Genomic DNA, 17,942 nt, shown 5'->3' on the forward strand with positions numbered 1-17,942 from the left:
GCTGGATTAACTTTACTTCCTCTTTTAACTGTTCAGCATCCAAGAATGTATTTGCTCCTTCTGAAAAAATATCCTGAAGGAATATGGATATAACATCTTGAATCTCACCCTGCCCCTTTACACCCTCTAATTGCAGGGATAAATGTGCTTCTCTCCTGCCGGGCGTACAGTAAATAATCATTTTACACAAATACGCTGGAGTCCCCAGTTGATGATAACTTACCTTTCTGTCACATTTTCTTCAAAAGCAGCTCCTTCTTCTGATCTGACTGTATCTTTAAAATTATAGGTTTTGGCTTCTTTGCTTCTTTCTCATGGACCAATTTGTAACACAGAAACAATGAGACTTTCTATTAACATATCATGTTGTGGAATACCAGTCCAGTTGCTTATCTGTACTTCATGAAATGAATGCAGTCTATTTCTTCCAGTTTCAAGTTTTTCTCTGTATATTTTGTCTTCTCGCTCTATGTTTTTGTAAGAACGTTCTTCAGAATCCCCATATTCAACCAGTCTGTCCTTTATTCCAAACTCTGATTTCTGAAGTTTTATCTGAATAGCCACTTAAATCTGCTTCCATTATTTCCAGGCTTTTGTATTTTGACTATATGTATTTCTCCAGTGCCTCATTTATTTTAAACAGCTCTAAATACATTTGATTTATTTTCTTCTACAAATGTTTGGAAGCCTTCTCCTCTACTGTGGCTGGAACAGGACCTGTTTTTTGTTGAATAACAAGGCTCTTCTCCACCAGTGGTTATGGTCATTGATTTGTCTTCTGTTAAGATCCTGCTCATCCAGCTATCTATGGGAATACATCTGGATAGGTATGAGACCTTCACTATAAGTTAGGTGTGTGTGTGTGTGTGTGTGTGTGTGTGTGTGTGTGTGTGTGTGTGTGTGTGTGTGTGTGTGTGTGTGTGTGTGTGTGTTGACCAAGTGCCACAGATTTTGAGTAAATCAACATTTGTCATGGATGCCACTTACCAGTTGTAACGTAATCAGCTAGTACATGCTGGCTAGCATGTAGCAAACTACGTTTGTGGTCTATATTTTTGATTATGAAACTGTGCTTTTTTCATAACATATCACTTCTTTAAGTTTAAATAGGACCTCAAGTTCTGATTTGGGAGCAGCATTTTTGTTGCTGTGTTTACTGGATACAAGCAATGCATTTTCATATGAAAAAGGAGGCTACTTATTTTATGCTGCACAGGAATCTTATTAGAAATCCGGGCTTTAATGGCTTTCATAAATGTCTGCAGAAACTTTTCAGCAAGCCTTTATGTAGCAGAATAATGGAAGAAGAATGTTCTAAATTCCTTAAGCATGAACTGTTGACCACTATTACTGCAAACCTGTTTAGGCAAACTATTTGTAGCAAATGCTGCATGGAATACTACTGCAGAAGCTGTGGCGTCCATAACTAATTGCTGACCATTTAGAGTGTACATCAAAAGCAGTAACAGTCAATGAATATTTCTGCAAAGTCAATATGACTATAATGTCAATGCAGTGCTTGCAATTTCCAAGGGTGCCTGTGGTGGCATATACTCATCCACTTGGCAACTAGTACAGCTTCCTGATCATTCTTAAAGTTCTTGCCCAAACCTAGTCACCATATGGTACTACATTTAAAGGATATAATTTCAAGAGCTCCAAAAATGACCCTTGAGGACAGTGTCAAACACTCAGATGTGCAGCTTAGAAAGAACTATTGTGCTGTCTGGAACAACAGATTTCCTGGACATACATATAAATGGCCTTTCTTAACTGCAAATACAAGACATGATGATAGCTGCTTTTGTAGCCAGCCTTTGGCAAAAACATCATCCACTTTGAAGAACAGTACTTAATTTCTGGTTTATCTCTAGATGAGGGTATTTAACATTAGGAAGTATCCAACAACCCTAGAGTAATACATGCCCAGGATATTAATGATGCTTGGTTCTTTGGTCTTCTTTTATGACAATCATGACATTCAGTGTTATAGGAACGTATTCTTTGGAGCAGCACTCAGTAATGCAGACAGGATGCTATCATTGATGAGACACCCCTTCTAGGGTTAAACACTAAATGCCAGTAGTCTGTCACCATTGCAATTTCCTTCCTTGCAAATACTATTGATAGTTTTTCACTCTCCTAGCCAAATTGAGTTTTTTTTAAACTATTAACCATACAACCATCAGTCATTTCTGTAGTAGCACAAGGATTCCAATTCAATTGCAGTGATATTTCAGCTTTACTTTCTTTTATCCTCTCTCACTAGAATTCACCTTACAGATTTTATAGTTGCTGAGCAGATATAAGCCATACATATCTCCAGCTGTGTCTGGGATACTTAGATTATATACATTTATACATTCTAAATTACATAGGAAAGTGTATCTTTACCTGAAGATGAACAATGCAGAAAAGGTGTGCCCCAGCCAAATGTGCTCACAGATAAACAAACACAGCAATGTCAGTATGCCACAGTCTGAAGAAAATGATGTGCTCTGGGGCAGACTACTGAGAATGGACAACTAAGTGGCTATGGCTGTCAGATTAGATGTAGGCTCATAACTGCCAGTTATCAGTTCTTCTGATGGAAGACTGTTGCCAAAATCTGTTAAGAAAAAAGCAGAATCATGGAGAAAAGTTAAAATCATATTTAAAGTGTCAAATTTTTATTTCTGCATAAAAAAGTGTTTGTGCGTATTCTTGTACATACGAACACTATTTTATGTAAGAATAAAACTTTTTTATATCACTTTTATAATATTTAATTACATTTAATTAATTATTCAGTTGCCAACATTTCACAAGAATTTACTCACTCTAATGCATGCTTAATTATATAGGTCCCCAGAGTGACGTACACTCCTCCTCCTGACATATTAATATTAATGCCATAAATCAAGCACAACTAATTTATACTTCTGTAACAGGAAGGTTTTTTTAAATTATAATTAACTAACAAAGTGGCTTAGAGCAAAGTTTTATTTTTGCATAAAAGACTGTTCGATTACTTTGACTACTTTTCTATGTAAAATAAAACTTTATTTTGCCTCTTTAAACATGATAGTTAATGAAATGAAACTGGCATCCAGAGTTTTAAACACCTGCTACAATTAATTTCCTGCCACTCTACACCCTGAGTCTGATGTTCACTTTCTTTCTACTGGTTTTCCATTTACACATTTTCTATGACCCTTTTATTGCATCCTTTACTTTTTTTTTTTTTTGCATGATACAACATATCAGCACTGAATGAATACAGCATGGCAGTTTATTAGCAATGTATTCAATCATATCTGATACAATTCCAAAATGTCCCTGGCTAGTAGTTACTGGCATTTCTGAACTGAATGTTTGCATTATTGTGTCAACTCTTCTTAACAAACAGATTTCAGTATGTTAATAAATAAATCTATATGTCAGTACTTTGGTAAGCCCTTTACCAAAAGTGTAATTCTCAGCTACTATACAAAACTCTGTAATATATTCCATAACATGATTGTGGCTCAGTGGGTCTCCCCTGTGAAATCTAAAACAGCTTGTAATTAGAAAGGACTTAGGATTCAAATACATTTTGTAAAATTCCTTCAATTTCTTTAAATTATGATTTAGATGGTTTAGTTGGTTCTCCTAAGTAACATATCAGTTTAAGTTCTTGCACCCATTACTTTAACAACACTGGCAGTCTGATATACTCTGTAATATCACTTGGTAAATACTGTACATCTAGGGTCTAAATGAAACTTGCCCAATTTTCTCAAAAGAAGAAAGGACCATCCTCTTTAATAATGTTTAAATATGTTCAGTTAGTTTAGTGATCACAGCTTTATACTGCACCCAAACCAGTAAGGAAGCATCTGGTCACATGCTAGATTCAAAACAACTATCATTTTTTGCACAAGCACCCACTCAAGTAATACTTATTCATAATGGTAAACACTTACTACCCCTTTGCAGCTTCATATTTACAGCAAATTCCATGCGTTTGGAATAAACACCCTCTACACATCAAACGAAGTTCACCCCATGTACTTTCAAACTTACACTTGAAGACTGGATTAGATACCTTCCTCTACACATCAAACAAAGTACACTCTATGTACTTTCAAAATTAGACTTGACAATTGGATGGAAGACTATACATTCATGCCTGGGGCTACTTGGAAATAACTGTTTTTACCAGGACTAATTACTTTACTGTCATCATCAAGGTGTATCAGTGCTAGGCTTCTTGATGGCTCTTTTGCTATAAGCTCAGTATGAACCTATAACGAGCAGTTTTCCATTTGCTTTTGCACAACTAATAAAGTCTACTTTCTCTGCATTAGAATACTGCCATCCTTCTGTGAGCTGAAACAATAACCCTGTGATACTTCCACACCAATCTGTATTAAGTAATGTGTGAAAATGTTGCTTTTGCACCACTTACAATGTTTAAAAATTTATTCTGTTCAAATCTTTAACACTTACTAAACTGGACTCTTTTAATGTAATAGTCACTGTACAATGCAATTAACTTGCTTGCTTGTACTGTCATGAAACTTGTTTAATACTGTTAATTTTCCTTAACAGATATTGCAGATTCACTGTAACCTGATTAAAAGCTCACTGGTCAGGAATAATTAACTGCTTATTGACTTTTACAATATCTGGCCACTTACAGTCCTTTAATTGTAATTCTGTAATTACTACCATATAAAAAGTAATAAACATCAATGTAAAAATTATATAATAAGCTCATTAAAGTTAGCTTTCATGACTCAGCATCACACTGAAAAATGTTTTGCAAAATGAATGTTTATGAAAGTTCTATGTGTATCAATTTTATTCCCTTTTTGTTAATATTATACTCATGCAACCACCTTGTAACATTGCTCGGTATATATTTTTCTTGTTGCCTACTGTCCCATAGCATTCCTTCCATTTTTTCCAACAATATCTGCTGTTTCTGACATGCAGATGGCCTTGCACACCTCAGCTGGCACAGTCATCATTTACTGTGTCTGTCCAAATGTATATTCCTGCAAAATATTACCATATATGTAGAGACCAGAACTGCTGTTAAACATGATTGTTACATAGGGTGTCAGTAAATGTATACTCATCCTGCATGTGCACAAACTAATATGCTGTAGAAGTGACCAAAACAATTTATGTCAGATCAACTACCAAGGCAAATGTAATGTCCTCATTAAGACTGACTGAAGCCATCATTGACAGACACCAGCAAATCACAGTCAGAATTGTTTTTGTCCTTTGAAAAGAAAACGTGTATCATCACATTTTCCTTATTTACACACACAGCATTGCATTTTCTTCATTTTATAGTCCGTAAGTCTGAATTTCAGAAAGTTCTGAATTAGAAATAAAAAAAATAAATAAATGTGGTATTCCCAATTGAGTCATTCAGCAACCTACTTAATCCCAAGTTAGAGTAAAACATTAAGAATACCCTCCAACCAGTCCTGTGCAAAATTCTCTCTAAACTTTTTTTAAGGCAGGTATTCCAGTTGTCGCCTCACAGTAAGACACTGTCCGGTTCGATTCTCAGCTAGAGTGTCTTCTGCATGGAGACATGCGTGAATGGGCGTACCTTCGTTGAAGGTTGTGCGTCAGGGCTGGTAACTCGGCACGTAAAAATGAACTACCAATCATTAGTGGACCGGAGTTCTGCTGTGGCGACCCCTAACCGGGAAAAGCCGAAAGACAGTTGTATTCCAAAGTAGCCTCTGTATGAGGCCACACTACAGAGGTTGTTTTAGCAGGCAAACTACTGCAAACCTATCCAAATCAATCTACAGCACTGCACCTTCAGTTAAAGCTGCATAAAATGGCTTGTTACCTGAACTGACACCATCCTCCTTGTGGGATCTTATGTTTGCTTTATTTAACATGTGTATTTTGTTAGGAAGTTTGCTCAAGAAGTTTGTTCTTCTTAGACTTCCAAGATGGCTGCACACTGAATAACAGCTTAATTTCACGTCTCCCAGTGTCAGACTGAGAAACAACAGCCAGTGATAATGTCAGACTGAGTAAAATTCAGTTACTGCCTAGTAAGCACACTGCATGGATGCCATCAAAGAATAAATTAAGACAGCCTGAAAGAAAATCAACTAGAAAATATGAAGGGAAAACACTGACTTGGAAGAATTCTGCAGCTGTTCAGCAAAAAGCAGTTCATGCTCCATCTTTGGTGTAAGACATAGCTTCCAGTAATCTAAAGGAAAAATAAGTCAAATGTGCTCAAAACTGATTAAAATAAATGAAACTCTAAAGGCGTACATCAACTCAGATAAAAAGTTGGAAGAAATGGAAGATGCTTAAAGCAGATATCCAGAACAGCTGATAAAACTGCAAAAATCGGAGGTCGAAATGAAGAAAAGGCTGGTTGAGTATGAGACTTCTCAAGAAGAGGTGATTCAGAAAATGGTAGAACTACAGTACAGAGCATATAGGGAAAATCTGAGATTTTCTGCAGTGCCAGAGAAACTAGAATAAACAGACTATTAATTTTTATGAAGGCACAAATACGCTACTGGACTGGTATTCTGCAGCAGGCAGTGTTTATCGAAAGGGCACACCATGTGCATGCTCCAAATCTGCCCATGATAAAGCAGACAAGACCATTATTAGTAAAGATGCAAACCTACCAGCAGAAAGAACTTATCCTGACAAAACTGTGGCAAAAGTTCAAAGTATTAAAAGCTGAAAAAAGTATGTTTGTGGAAAATGATTATTCACTGTACACCAGGTAGAACAGAATACATTTTATTCAGTAATCATAGAATATTGACAGGCTGGGGTGAGATTAAAGCTGCCATGCTGGAGGGTCAAAGTCAATTTTTTATGCAGAACACACTAAGGAAGCAATGCAAAAGTTTTTCCAATAAAAATGAAGCATCAAGCAGAAGGAGACTCTGCTTCTCATTCTTCTGATAATAAAGCACATGGAGATACTTTGCCATTGAAACCTTTTCCTCTATTCCAAAGTAAAATGCTGGAGAAACAAGGGAAAGCACAGGAGCTGACCAGAAGACTCAGGAGGACTTTAGAATTGAACTGGGATATGGGTTTGGGAGAGGAAGATGAACAGGAAGAAGACCATCAACATGGAAATTAGTGTGAGACTGCAAAGCATCAATCACATTTGTGAAATATGACTGCATAGTAAGTTGTGTAGAACTGAAAAGCATTTGGTTCACTTCATGCCATTAAAGTCTGGAAGGACTTTGTGGGGAGGGGAAGAAGAAGGAAAAAGGTAACTGTAAGTAAAACAATTTCTGTTCTTAACAGTATTTCAAAGAAACTTTTCACAATATAAATTGCATATTTTATAGTAAAATATTTTATTTTATTTATTTTACACTTGTTGACCGGGCTAGTCTAGCTGGATACATGTCCATTTTCAGTAGAGGCCCGGGGAGAAAAGCTCTAAGAAATCATACAAAGTTAATATAGAAGTTATGACAGATATTATAAAAACAGCAATTGTTACATAAAAACATTGTTTTTTTTCCCACACAATAAGTAAAAATGATAATACTCATAGTGATTTTGTGAGAAGGTACAATATACATATATACATAAATTTTATATGTAATGATATAGTATATTGAAACATAAAGGGAAGATAATAAAGGATGTAGGGTGAGAATGAGTGAATAGGAAAAGAGTTAGTCAGGGTTAGTACAAGAGCATAGCCAGTATTTATTGAAATATAGTTTTAGATTCCTTTTAAAAAGTGAGAGAAATCTGAGATGTGATTTCAGAGGGTAGTTTATTCCATATTTTTCCAACAGAGTTAGAGAACAAGGAGTCACCTGCTGAGTTGTTGGGTCTGGTAGTATTGATCAGCAATTTGTTTGAGGAGCATAGATTCTTGAGATTATTATAAGGTGTAATGAGGCTAGAGAGTATTGGAGTGTTGCTGGGTTGATACAGGGTCTTGTGGGCTATTGTGAGCTGGTGAAATTGAAGCTGGTTAAGAAATTCTAGCCAGTCAAGTTGTCTTAGATTCAAACAGTGATGGGTTCTAAAAGGAGAGCCTGTAGCAAATCTAGCAATATTATTATAGGATGTTGCTAGTTTGGTGAGGTTGTTTTTAGAGAGATTGGTGTATATAGGAGAAGCATACAGTAGAGTAGAGATTAGGTGAGTTCTGGCTATAGCGGTCCTAGCTACTGGCGTAAGATAGGGTTTAATTCTGTAAAGGGATCCTAGTTTTTTGTTAACTAATTTTATTGTGGTGTTTATGTGAGTATCAAAATTGAGATTGTTGTCTATTGTAATTTCTAACAGTTTAGTGGTTGGGTCAGGAGAAATAACAGTACCGTTGTTGGAAGTGAGAGTGAAATGTAAAGAGGTGGACTTTTGGGTTGGTGTGAAGAGTAACAGTTTAGTTTTCTTGGGGTTTAGGAGGAGGCAGCTGTGTGAGAACCACTGTTCTACAGTGTTGAAAGCTTTTTGGGTAAGAGACTGAAGTTCAGTTTGAGAGGTGGCTGAACAGATTATATTAGAGTCATCTGCATATTGAATGCAGGTGGAGTATGGAATAGCGGATTGCAGGTCATTGATATAAATGGAAAATAGGAGTGGGCCTAATATGGAGCCCTGTGGGACCCCGAGGGAGATAGAAAGGTGATTAGATAGTTTATTTTGCCAGAGTACAGCCTGCCGTCGGTTTTCTAGGTAAGATGTGAACCAATTCATAGATAGAGGATCAAGTGAAAGAGAATTCAGTATGTGTAGAAGTAGTTGGTGATTAACCATGTCAAAAGCTTTAGATAAGTCAATGAAGACTGCAGATGAAAGAATATTTTTGTTTTTGTTGTTATATAAAAATATAAATATATTTTTAGTTGTTTTTGTAAGTCAGTTTTCTAGGTAAGATGTGAACCAATTCATAGATAGAGGATCAAGTGAAAGAGAATTCAGTATGTGTAGAAGTAGTTGGTGATTAACCATGTCAAAAGCTTTAGATAAGTCAATGAAGACTGCAGATGAAAGAATATTTTTGTTTTTGTTGTTATATAAAAATATAAATATATTTTTAGTTGTTTTTGTAAGTGATATTTACGGATATCCTTTTTCTCCTTCATCTTCTTCTCTTTCTTTCTGCTTCTATTTTGGCATTAAAAATGTAGGCAATAGACTGCCAAATGAGATAAAAATCTAGATAAAGCATATTTAAGTTAACAGGCTGTAATCTTGGGTTGTTGAGGTGGGAAATGGGGTGTAACAGTATACAGATCATAATATATGTAGAGCTGATATGTTTTTTCTTATTTTTGCATAGATGAATTTCTGGATTACAACACTTGGTTTAATTTAATAACAAATTTTAAGTGGAAACAAGTAAATATAAGAACATTGAATATAATTAAATGCCATTTCTTTAGCAATAAATGGTTCAGCTTGTCTTTCAGGCTGCAGCAGAGGACTACATTTTTCTTTTTCTTCTTGCATTTCCATGGGGACAAGTTGATAATAGGGCAAAAGAGACAGAATACTAATTACTTCAAGGCTAAAAGGTAATGATTTCTGAGAGCATGCACATTATTTTCACATCGGGAGGGGGATAAAGGTAAAAAAAGAACAAACATCAATTAGTGTAAGTAGAAGCACATGAACTAGCATGCATCTTAACTTCGATAATCCCAATTTCAGGTTAATTTCATCCTGTGTTAGCAGCTGTATATTTGGCACAAATGTTCCTATTAGGAGTGTTAAACTTCATCATCTGCAGATGTACACAGTTATGTGTGTTTGTATTAACAGGTTATGAGGGTGTTCTGGGGGTGTTTTTTGAAGGGTTTTATAAAAACAAAAAGTCTTGTAAAATGTGACACAGGTTCCAATACTGATGATAATGAGAAAATGGATTAACCTGCCATTAATGGGTGCATATTTCCTGAAAGCTGGAAATAGACATTTAAAAACTGCTATATATAATAGGAGGGAATAATGACTTCTTACCATAATGGTGTCACTTTCCATATTGTCTTGGAATGGGAATGGTCTCACAGGTTATAGACAAAAAGGAAAAAAAGACATTGAGTTAATAAATGCAGAGTGCAAACAGCAATGCTATAGGATCCACATTTGGAAAGAATTGAGCATGTGAATTTGATAAAGAAAAGATTTCAGTAGAATAGAATGGTTAGGAGAACAGGAGAACAGGAGTACTTGTATTAATGAGATAATGAGATACAAATAGTGACATATAACTAATTTGCAGGAAAGTCTCCAGGAATAGATGGTATTCTGGTAGAAGTTTGAAAGCTAGAAAGAATGAAAGTGATAAAGATCTGGAAGGTTTTGTTTAACAGTATTTTAAAAGGAGGGAGGCAACAACATCCTGGAAAAAGCTGTGGTGACTGTAATATCTAAAAACAGTAAAGACCCATCTGATCCAGCCTTGCATATGCCTATTTCAATTATAAACCATAATTATAAAGTATATTTGTTTATAATAGCTAAAGAAATGCAAACATGATGCCAAAACTGATAAATATGGACCAATGTTATTTTGTGGAGGGAAGGCAAACATTTGGCAACATTAACAGAACAATGATGATCAAAAGGGAGGCAGAAAGTCAAAAGATACTGCTGTTATTGTGGGGCTTGGTGGGGCTTGATGCAGATAAAGCATTCAACAGAGTAAGTTGGGTTTTTTTGTGCAGGGCAATGGAAGCATATGTATTTCCTGATACACTAATAAGATTAATTAGAAGGATGTATGAGGGATCAGAAGCAAAAATCAAAGTGCAAGGGTTCCTCTCTAATATGTTGTGTCTGAACAGAGAAACCAGACAGGGTGTCCTCTTTCCCCTTTGTTATTTGCATTATATTTAGACCCATTGGCAAAGAAAATAAGGGACTCAGAAATGTTCAAGAAAAGTTGGCTTTATTTGCAGACAATATTATTTTATATGTGATGGAACCAGAAAGGACATCTCAGTGTTGTGGAACATTCTGAGACAGTTCTGTATTGTTTAAGTGGGGGATATAAAATTATTGAAGATAAAACAAATGTTAAAGCCATAAACTACGTACCCACACATGAATTGGTTCAGCAATACCCACATTTATGGGGAGATGATACAATTAAATATGTAGGAGTATTATTAAAAAGGATTCTGTTATGGCAGCTAAGAATATGTGGGAAGAGAATAAACAAAAGATAATACAAAAACTGAGAAAATGGAAGATCTTGCCTAAGGATATGGATCGCAATATACAAGCAATACAATGTTTTTGGTCCCTTTACTTTTATATGCAGGCCAGGCATACTTTTATTAACCAGAGGAGAAGTTGAGGATAGTAATAAATAAAGATTTGAAGGCAAGAGTCAAGTGGGATAAGTTGACCCTCCCAACAGAATAAGAAGGTTTAGGATTGCCTGATTTGAATGGAAATTTTTGAGCTACACAGCTGTGGCTCATATACATAACACAAGCAGAAGGTTATAATTCACAGTGGAAAGGGATGATGAAGTGGGTGTGTGTTTAAGAAATAAGGAAAGAATGGTATTTTGGACACAGATCCTTAAGGGGCATACAACAGTCATACAGATTATATTCATAAAGTAGCAGAAAGTATACTAACAACAAAGAAAACATGGGAATACAGAAAGGAGATTCTGCTGACAGGAATGACTGCAATTAGGGGTACAGAAAATAGACAAGAGGGGGATGGAATTTACTGGAGGAAGCTTGCAAAGGAACCAAGGTACTGGGGTGAAATTATTAGACAGCGAAAGAGAAAAGAATAGGAAGAGGTCAAGAAGACATCTGGACTCTAGGCTGGGGACTGTTTTCCCTGTCAGGGACTGATCAGAGTATAGACAAAGAGAAAGGTATCAGGGAATTCTAAATGAAAGTCCTGCACTGGTTGAGTTTTTAACTGAATCTAGAACTGAAGCTGCTGTTAAAACAGGATAATTAGTAGGGCATATGAAATATTGCACAATAACTATAGGAATCAATCAGACGAGAACAGGAAAGATTGGGAAGAGAGATTAGATATGCAAGTCACACAAGAAACAATGGGAGGACATATGTATGGTCCCAAATATACAACAAAATCTAGAAGATTTGGTATTTTTGCCTGGAAATGTTTGCACAGATACTTTTATACCGTAAGCAGACTCCAAAGAGTTTTTCTTCAGGTATGTGGCAAATGTTGGAGGTGTAATGGGGAAGAAATAGATACCTGGGAGCATAAGTTCTCAGAGTGTAATTAGTTGGCAGATTTTAAAAATCTCTTACAGAGTACTCTGTCAGGAATGCTAGGTGAAGAAATGATTGTAACTAAGGAAACTATTTATTTATTTATTTTGAGTTGGGGTACAGGATCTAAATTGCCTAGACACAGTAAGACCTTGTTAAATTTAATTTTGGTGACTGCCAAAGAAACAATTACTAAAACATGGAAATCTAACAATAAACCAACTATACTTGAAGAAGTGAACATTTTAACAGAAATAAAAGAACAGGAAGTGGGATCTTTAGAAAAAGGGCAGGAGTAAATTACATAGAAAAATGGAAATTGTGGGAACAATACATGCAAAATATGCTTTGGAGGAGGAATGTGGTTTAAGAGAAGGCAGGAATTAATATATGTAATGTTGTTTTGTGATAAATAATATATGTTGTATAATGTTTGTAAATGTGAACTTGCTAACATGATTTGATAACTTTTATATAAATGTAAGTTTGCCTTGGTCACAAGTTATTGTCTTTCGGCTTTTCCCAGTTAGGGGTCACCACAGCGGAACTCCAGTCCGCTAATGATTGGCAGTGGATTTTTACTGTGCCGAGTTGCCAGCCCGATGTCCGACCTTCAAAGAAGGCACACCCATTCACACATGTACCTACCTGGATGTCTTTAAACGTCACTGGACTGCGGGGAGGACAAGCAGACTCCACACAGAAGGCGCTCTAGTCAAGAATCGAATGGGAGAACCTCTTGCTGTGAGGCGACAACACTAACCTCTGCACCACCGTGGCTGTATTGATAACTCAAAAAAGGTGTTTAAAAAAGAAGTTTGTTCTTTTATGAACATATGTAATTAGTATAAAACCACTAAGACATCTAAAGCCATTTCTAAGACATTTACTGCCCTAATAGATAGCAGCACATCTAAATTAGAAGCCTCATTCCTCACCACTGGCAACAGTTAGGGACGTACACAATGGGAGGATGACAAGTACACATATACAGATCAAAGTCAGTCTGGGGCTGGTTTCTCCCTCTTTCTCCAGATCCTCCTGTAAGACTCCCCACTGGCACAGCTATAGAGTTAAGTCCTTAACCAGGGTTCCAAGCCAAGTCTTCCCTACACATTCTCTCTCTCTGTCCAACCAGTACTTTGTGTCCCCGCCCAAGTAGCTGACACACACACACACACACACACACACACACACACACACACACACACACACACACACACATACACACACACACACACAGACACACACACACACATATATACACACTGAGATTTGATTTATACACAAACACACAACTGGGGAAGGCTGGCACAGGTTTGCTAGCTATGTCCCCTTCTGCCCAAACAATAAGGTAGTTATCAATACCAACAGAACCCTTTATCAGCTACTTTAAGGCCCTTACAAAAGGGTGACCAATCCTACTGTGTAATGTTGCTATTATCCAAATGGTAGTTGCGACCAAGAGCAAGGCTAATTAGGACTGGCCTGTGCAGTGTCACCAAATACATATGCAAGTACTCTAAGAGCTTAAATATGTCTCACAAATAATAGCCAAAAAGGTTTAAATATTTTTAATAATAAAAGAATAAGACAATACTCAGACAACAAACACAGTTACTACAGAGTTCAGAATCACAGGAAATATTTTAAAACAACATTGCAGGACAGTCTCAAATAAATACAAAAATCATCTAAACTAATCTTTACTATAGTCCTAACTATAGCTAAAATAAATTACTGTACTCTAGTTACTTGCTAGTAGCAAGGCAAGTGGTGATGAAGATGGATGTTTCCAGGTCAAAGACAAAATACAAAATGCCTAGTCTCTCTCTCTCTCTCTGAGAGAGTTCTTAAATTAATATCTGCTGGGTTAGCCTGGATGACATCACTATTTGTCACTTGACTTCAGTTCCCAGGCTAAATCAGAAACTAATAGAATTTTAACATCTCTGTGTGAGAAATACATATCTCTTAGATGTGCTCAGAACTGTGTAGCTGCTAGGAAGTCAAAGCAATCAAACACTTTACATTTTAAACCTAGTAATTACTTTTCTTTTCAGACAATAGAAAAACGTCTAGCTCTAGCCATTGTGTCTGCTTGCTGCACTGAAACTAACTTTTATAGCACATTATAAAGCATTGAATTTCAGCTTACTCTCTTGAAGTTTTGTAAGTTAATTTCTACGTTCCAGCAGGGTATGCTGTAGTTACATTCTTGAAGCTCAATATATAACATACAGTTCTGTATAAATCATATCAATATTCACAAAGGGCATAGAATTATTTACAAAATTCCAGATAGCTGGGCTGGCAGTATCACAATTACACTAATTACAAGCATGGACTAACACTAACACAGCAGAAGTACAGAACTAAATACAAGGGCTGAGCCCTTCTGGAACATTTCTTCCAACCATAGTTCAGAACCTTGAGTAGAAATAAGCAATTATTATTCAGAAACTTTTGGTCATCATATTTTTGCATACTCTGTACTTTCTCATGATTTCATTTGCTTAGTTATACAATCAAAGCTGTATTCAATTTAGTACCTATAACAAGACCAGACTTACAGAGATATAGTATTTATGTTTCAGCTTCACTCCATGTTTCTTTGTCTCATAACAAAGCAGTATTATAAACCTTATCTAGCTGCAGCATAAACATATTTCTGGCAGGGTAAATGAAGTACATATCTAGCAGTGAAATAATATTTTAATAAAATGCTTATACATATAGCAGAAGAAGTGTATTTTTGTTGTTTTACTTTTGTGTTCTTTTTCATTGCTTATTTGTTTGCTTTTCCTTCTATTATTTCATGTAATAGTTTAATAAAATGGACCGCTTGCAACTACACTGTTATATGTATCTATTTCTTTTTCATCAGTTTTTTTCAATATTGTCTCATTATTTTGCATTGATAATTTGCTTTTCTCCATTAACTGTACTATATTAATAAAGTGTACCGCATTTAACTGAACAGTTATATTTGTATATATTTTTTATTATTACTTTTTTCCATTGCTTTTTTTTTTTCTCATGTTGGTTTGCTGTTCAGTTTTTTCCATTTGTTTTCTTTTTATGTAGGATCAGCTGTGGTGCAGGTAGAAGTGAATTGGTAGCCACTGCACTCTCTGTCATACCCAATGCTGTTTCCAGGCCTGCCTCTCTGAGTGGTGATGAAGGTCACCCAGTAGAGGAAGACCTGAAGGGCTCACTGAAAGCCTCCACTGCTGCTTCTCTGGTAGATGGTATCGACTCCTCAGCAAGACAGTAGTGCAGGGTGGCCCTCCTGGGTCGCCTGGCATGAGAAGATGCAACTGTTGAGGACCGATGCAGACAGACAGCTAAATACCCATACTGGAACCCTGGAGTGAAACTTACAGAGATGTACATCTGGCCAGCCTTGATCATCATACGAAAGGAGGCAGAACCCACCCATGGTGCCAACTATGTAGGTGAATGACTTCTAGGTGGGCTCACCTCTGTGCCAGCTTTAATATTTTCTCACCCATCCCTAATCCCTGTCATTGTGTTCTCCATCCTTCTGAGTTACATATATCCTCTATTTGTGGTTCCCTCCTTCCCACAAAAAGTAATTTACCCTCTGTGTCTCTTCATCACTGGCTCCCTTTATGTGTTACTATCTCCCCTGTCAGTCTTTGCATGTGTTCCATATTTGTCTGTCTGCCCCTGCTTCCTTCCCTATTCTCTCATTCCTACCCATACCTTTCCCATGTACCCTCCCCGTCTATACTTCTTCAGAATAAAAAAAAATGGTATATCCTTCCTCCCCATACTATTTTCCCTACCACTTGTTTTCAGTATGCTCCTCTGCTTTCTCTCCATTTATGACTCTCCTGTTACCCGCATTTCTTTTCTTTTTATGTAATAAGCTATGTTGGCGCTTTGCCACGGTGCCCTTGTATACACCCCAGGTTCTGCTCATGTAGCAGCTTTGGGGCACTTTAATTCAGATTCCACATGCATAGCATCAGGCATGTTATCTGGATCTACTGTGTGGTTAATGCGACTTTCATGCAAAGGTTCATTAGGCAGCACTCTGTCTGGCATGCCTGAGCTGTGTCAGCACAAACTTTACTCTGGAAGTATTACACTTCTTTCTGAATATCCTCCATCACTATCTGTTCTATGCAGCTGGCACAATTACAAACTACTATTGCATGGGGATTTTAAGCGTAACAATGATAAAGCAATTTTCATACAAAAGTATCTGCTAGTTAACAACAGAGTGATAATGAACTGAAAGCATAAACTGCATACATCTGTAGAAAAATACACTGGACTGTATCACTGAATGGCAAACACAAAAAGCACGTACCACTAGTTTCTTAGTTTTGCACGAATACAGATCCCTTCAGAAAAGTCAGGGTAGGGGGGGCGTGGCCAAGGATGAACACAGGATAGCAGCAGATTTCTTCAGCTCCACCAATTTCATTACATTGACAGGAATTAATTACTTAAAAAAATAATTTTTGAAGTAATTTTCTTTCTAAATATGTTTGTTTTATATAGTTCTTGAACTATATCTAAAAAAGAAAGGAAATCTTAATAATATTCCTGTCAGAAATTACTTTGGAAATTTTCCTGTCAGTTTATCAGTCTGAAATGAGTTCCAGTAAGACAAATTCTCAAGACTCCAGCATCAAGAAAGAACTTCAGTCTCTGATAATTATAGTCCAGCAACTTACTGCTAAGATGGATAAAATGGATACTAAAATAGACACTTTCATAGAAAAACTACAAAACAAATAGACTTGTTACATATGGACCTGCAACAACAGAAGATCCAGATGACAGGCATAGAAGAAGCTGTGAATGACATGGAAAATAGAATACAAGAAGAGGAAATCAACATTGAGTTTCTGCTGAAACAAAATACACATTTACAAACAAAGCTGGATGACCTGGAAAATAGATCTAGGCGCAATAACATTAGGATTTTTGGACTGCCAGAAAATATTGAAGGTAACAATATTACTTCTTTTTAACAACATGGCTCCCTAAAACTTTAGATTTACCAGAAGCATTCTCTTTTGGTATCGAAAGAGCACATAGATCTATAGCTAATACTAACTCTAACAAAAACTATCCTAGATCAGTTATAGTTAGATTTCTATCATCTTTTGATAAAGAGATGGTTCTTAAATCTGCTTGGGCTAAAGCTCCTGTTAAGATTAATGAAACAACTGTGCGTTTGACAATGACTATTCTTCCATGGTATTAGCTAAAAGAAAAGTTTTTCTGCCACTAATAAGGGAGCTTAAAAAAGCACAGTTTAAAACATACCTTCTGTTTCCTGCCAAGCTTAAAATCTTCCTTCCTGATGGTCCTAAAATTTTCGATGACTTAGACTCTGCTTTACTGTTTATCAAAAAAAAAAAATAAGATTTTGGAAAAAATAGAAGAAATGGAATGGGCTAGTCCTTCGTTAAAGAGACTGGCAACTGAAACTTCGTGGAAGACTTCAGAGAAGAAGAAGAGACTAAAAACAAATGATTTGTACTATGTTTTTTCTCTCTCATCATTTTATTTTATTATTAATCTTTTAAATATAGTTCCTGCATTTCCAAGAAGCAACAAATATTTTGAAAAAGATTTAATCAAAGTTATTCTCTGTGTGCAAAGAAATGTTTTGTTTCATAACTAGTCAAAATATCTGGAGATTTAATGGCAAGCTGTGATTTAACT

At 36.2% G+C, this 17,942-nt stretch overlaps 1 protein-coding gene across 5 annotated transcripts in view; it reads right to left on the reverse strand.

The window, feature by feature from the left end:
* Positions 1 to 17,942, reverse strand: part of MARCHF3 (membrane associated ring-CH-type finger 3) — a 1,103,404-nt gene that overhangs the window by 511,099 nt on the left and 574,363 nt on the right. For 3 of the 5 annotated variants that reach the window (XM_044060789.1, XM_044060787.1, XM_044060788.1), the window contains one exon: positions 2,395 to 2,608. The exons of the other annotated variants lie outside the window; for them this stretch is intronic. The gene's annotated coding sequence lies outside the window, so the exon portion shown is untranslated. The remainder of the gene's footprint in view (positions 1 to 2,394; positions 2,609 to 17,942) is intronic. 5 annotated transcript variants of the gene reach the window in all.

The sequence above is a fragment of the Protopterus annectens genome, chromosome 2.part0, assembly GCF_019279795.1.
Source record: "Protopterus annectens isolate FY-2018-M chromosome 2.part0, PAN1.0, whole genome shotgun sequence".
NCBI classification, from domain to species: domain Eukaryota; kingdom Metazoa; phylum Chordata; order Ceratodontiformes; family Protopteridae; genus Protopterus; species Protopterus annectens.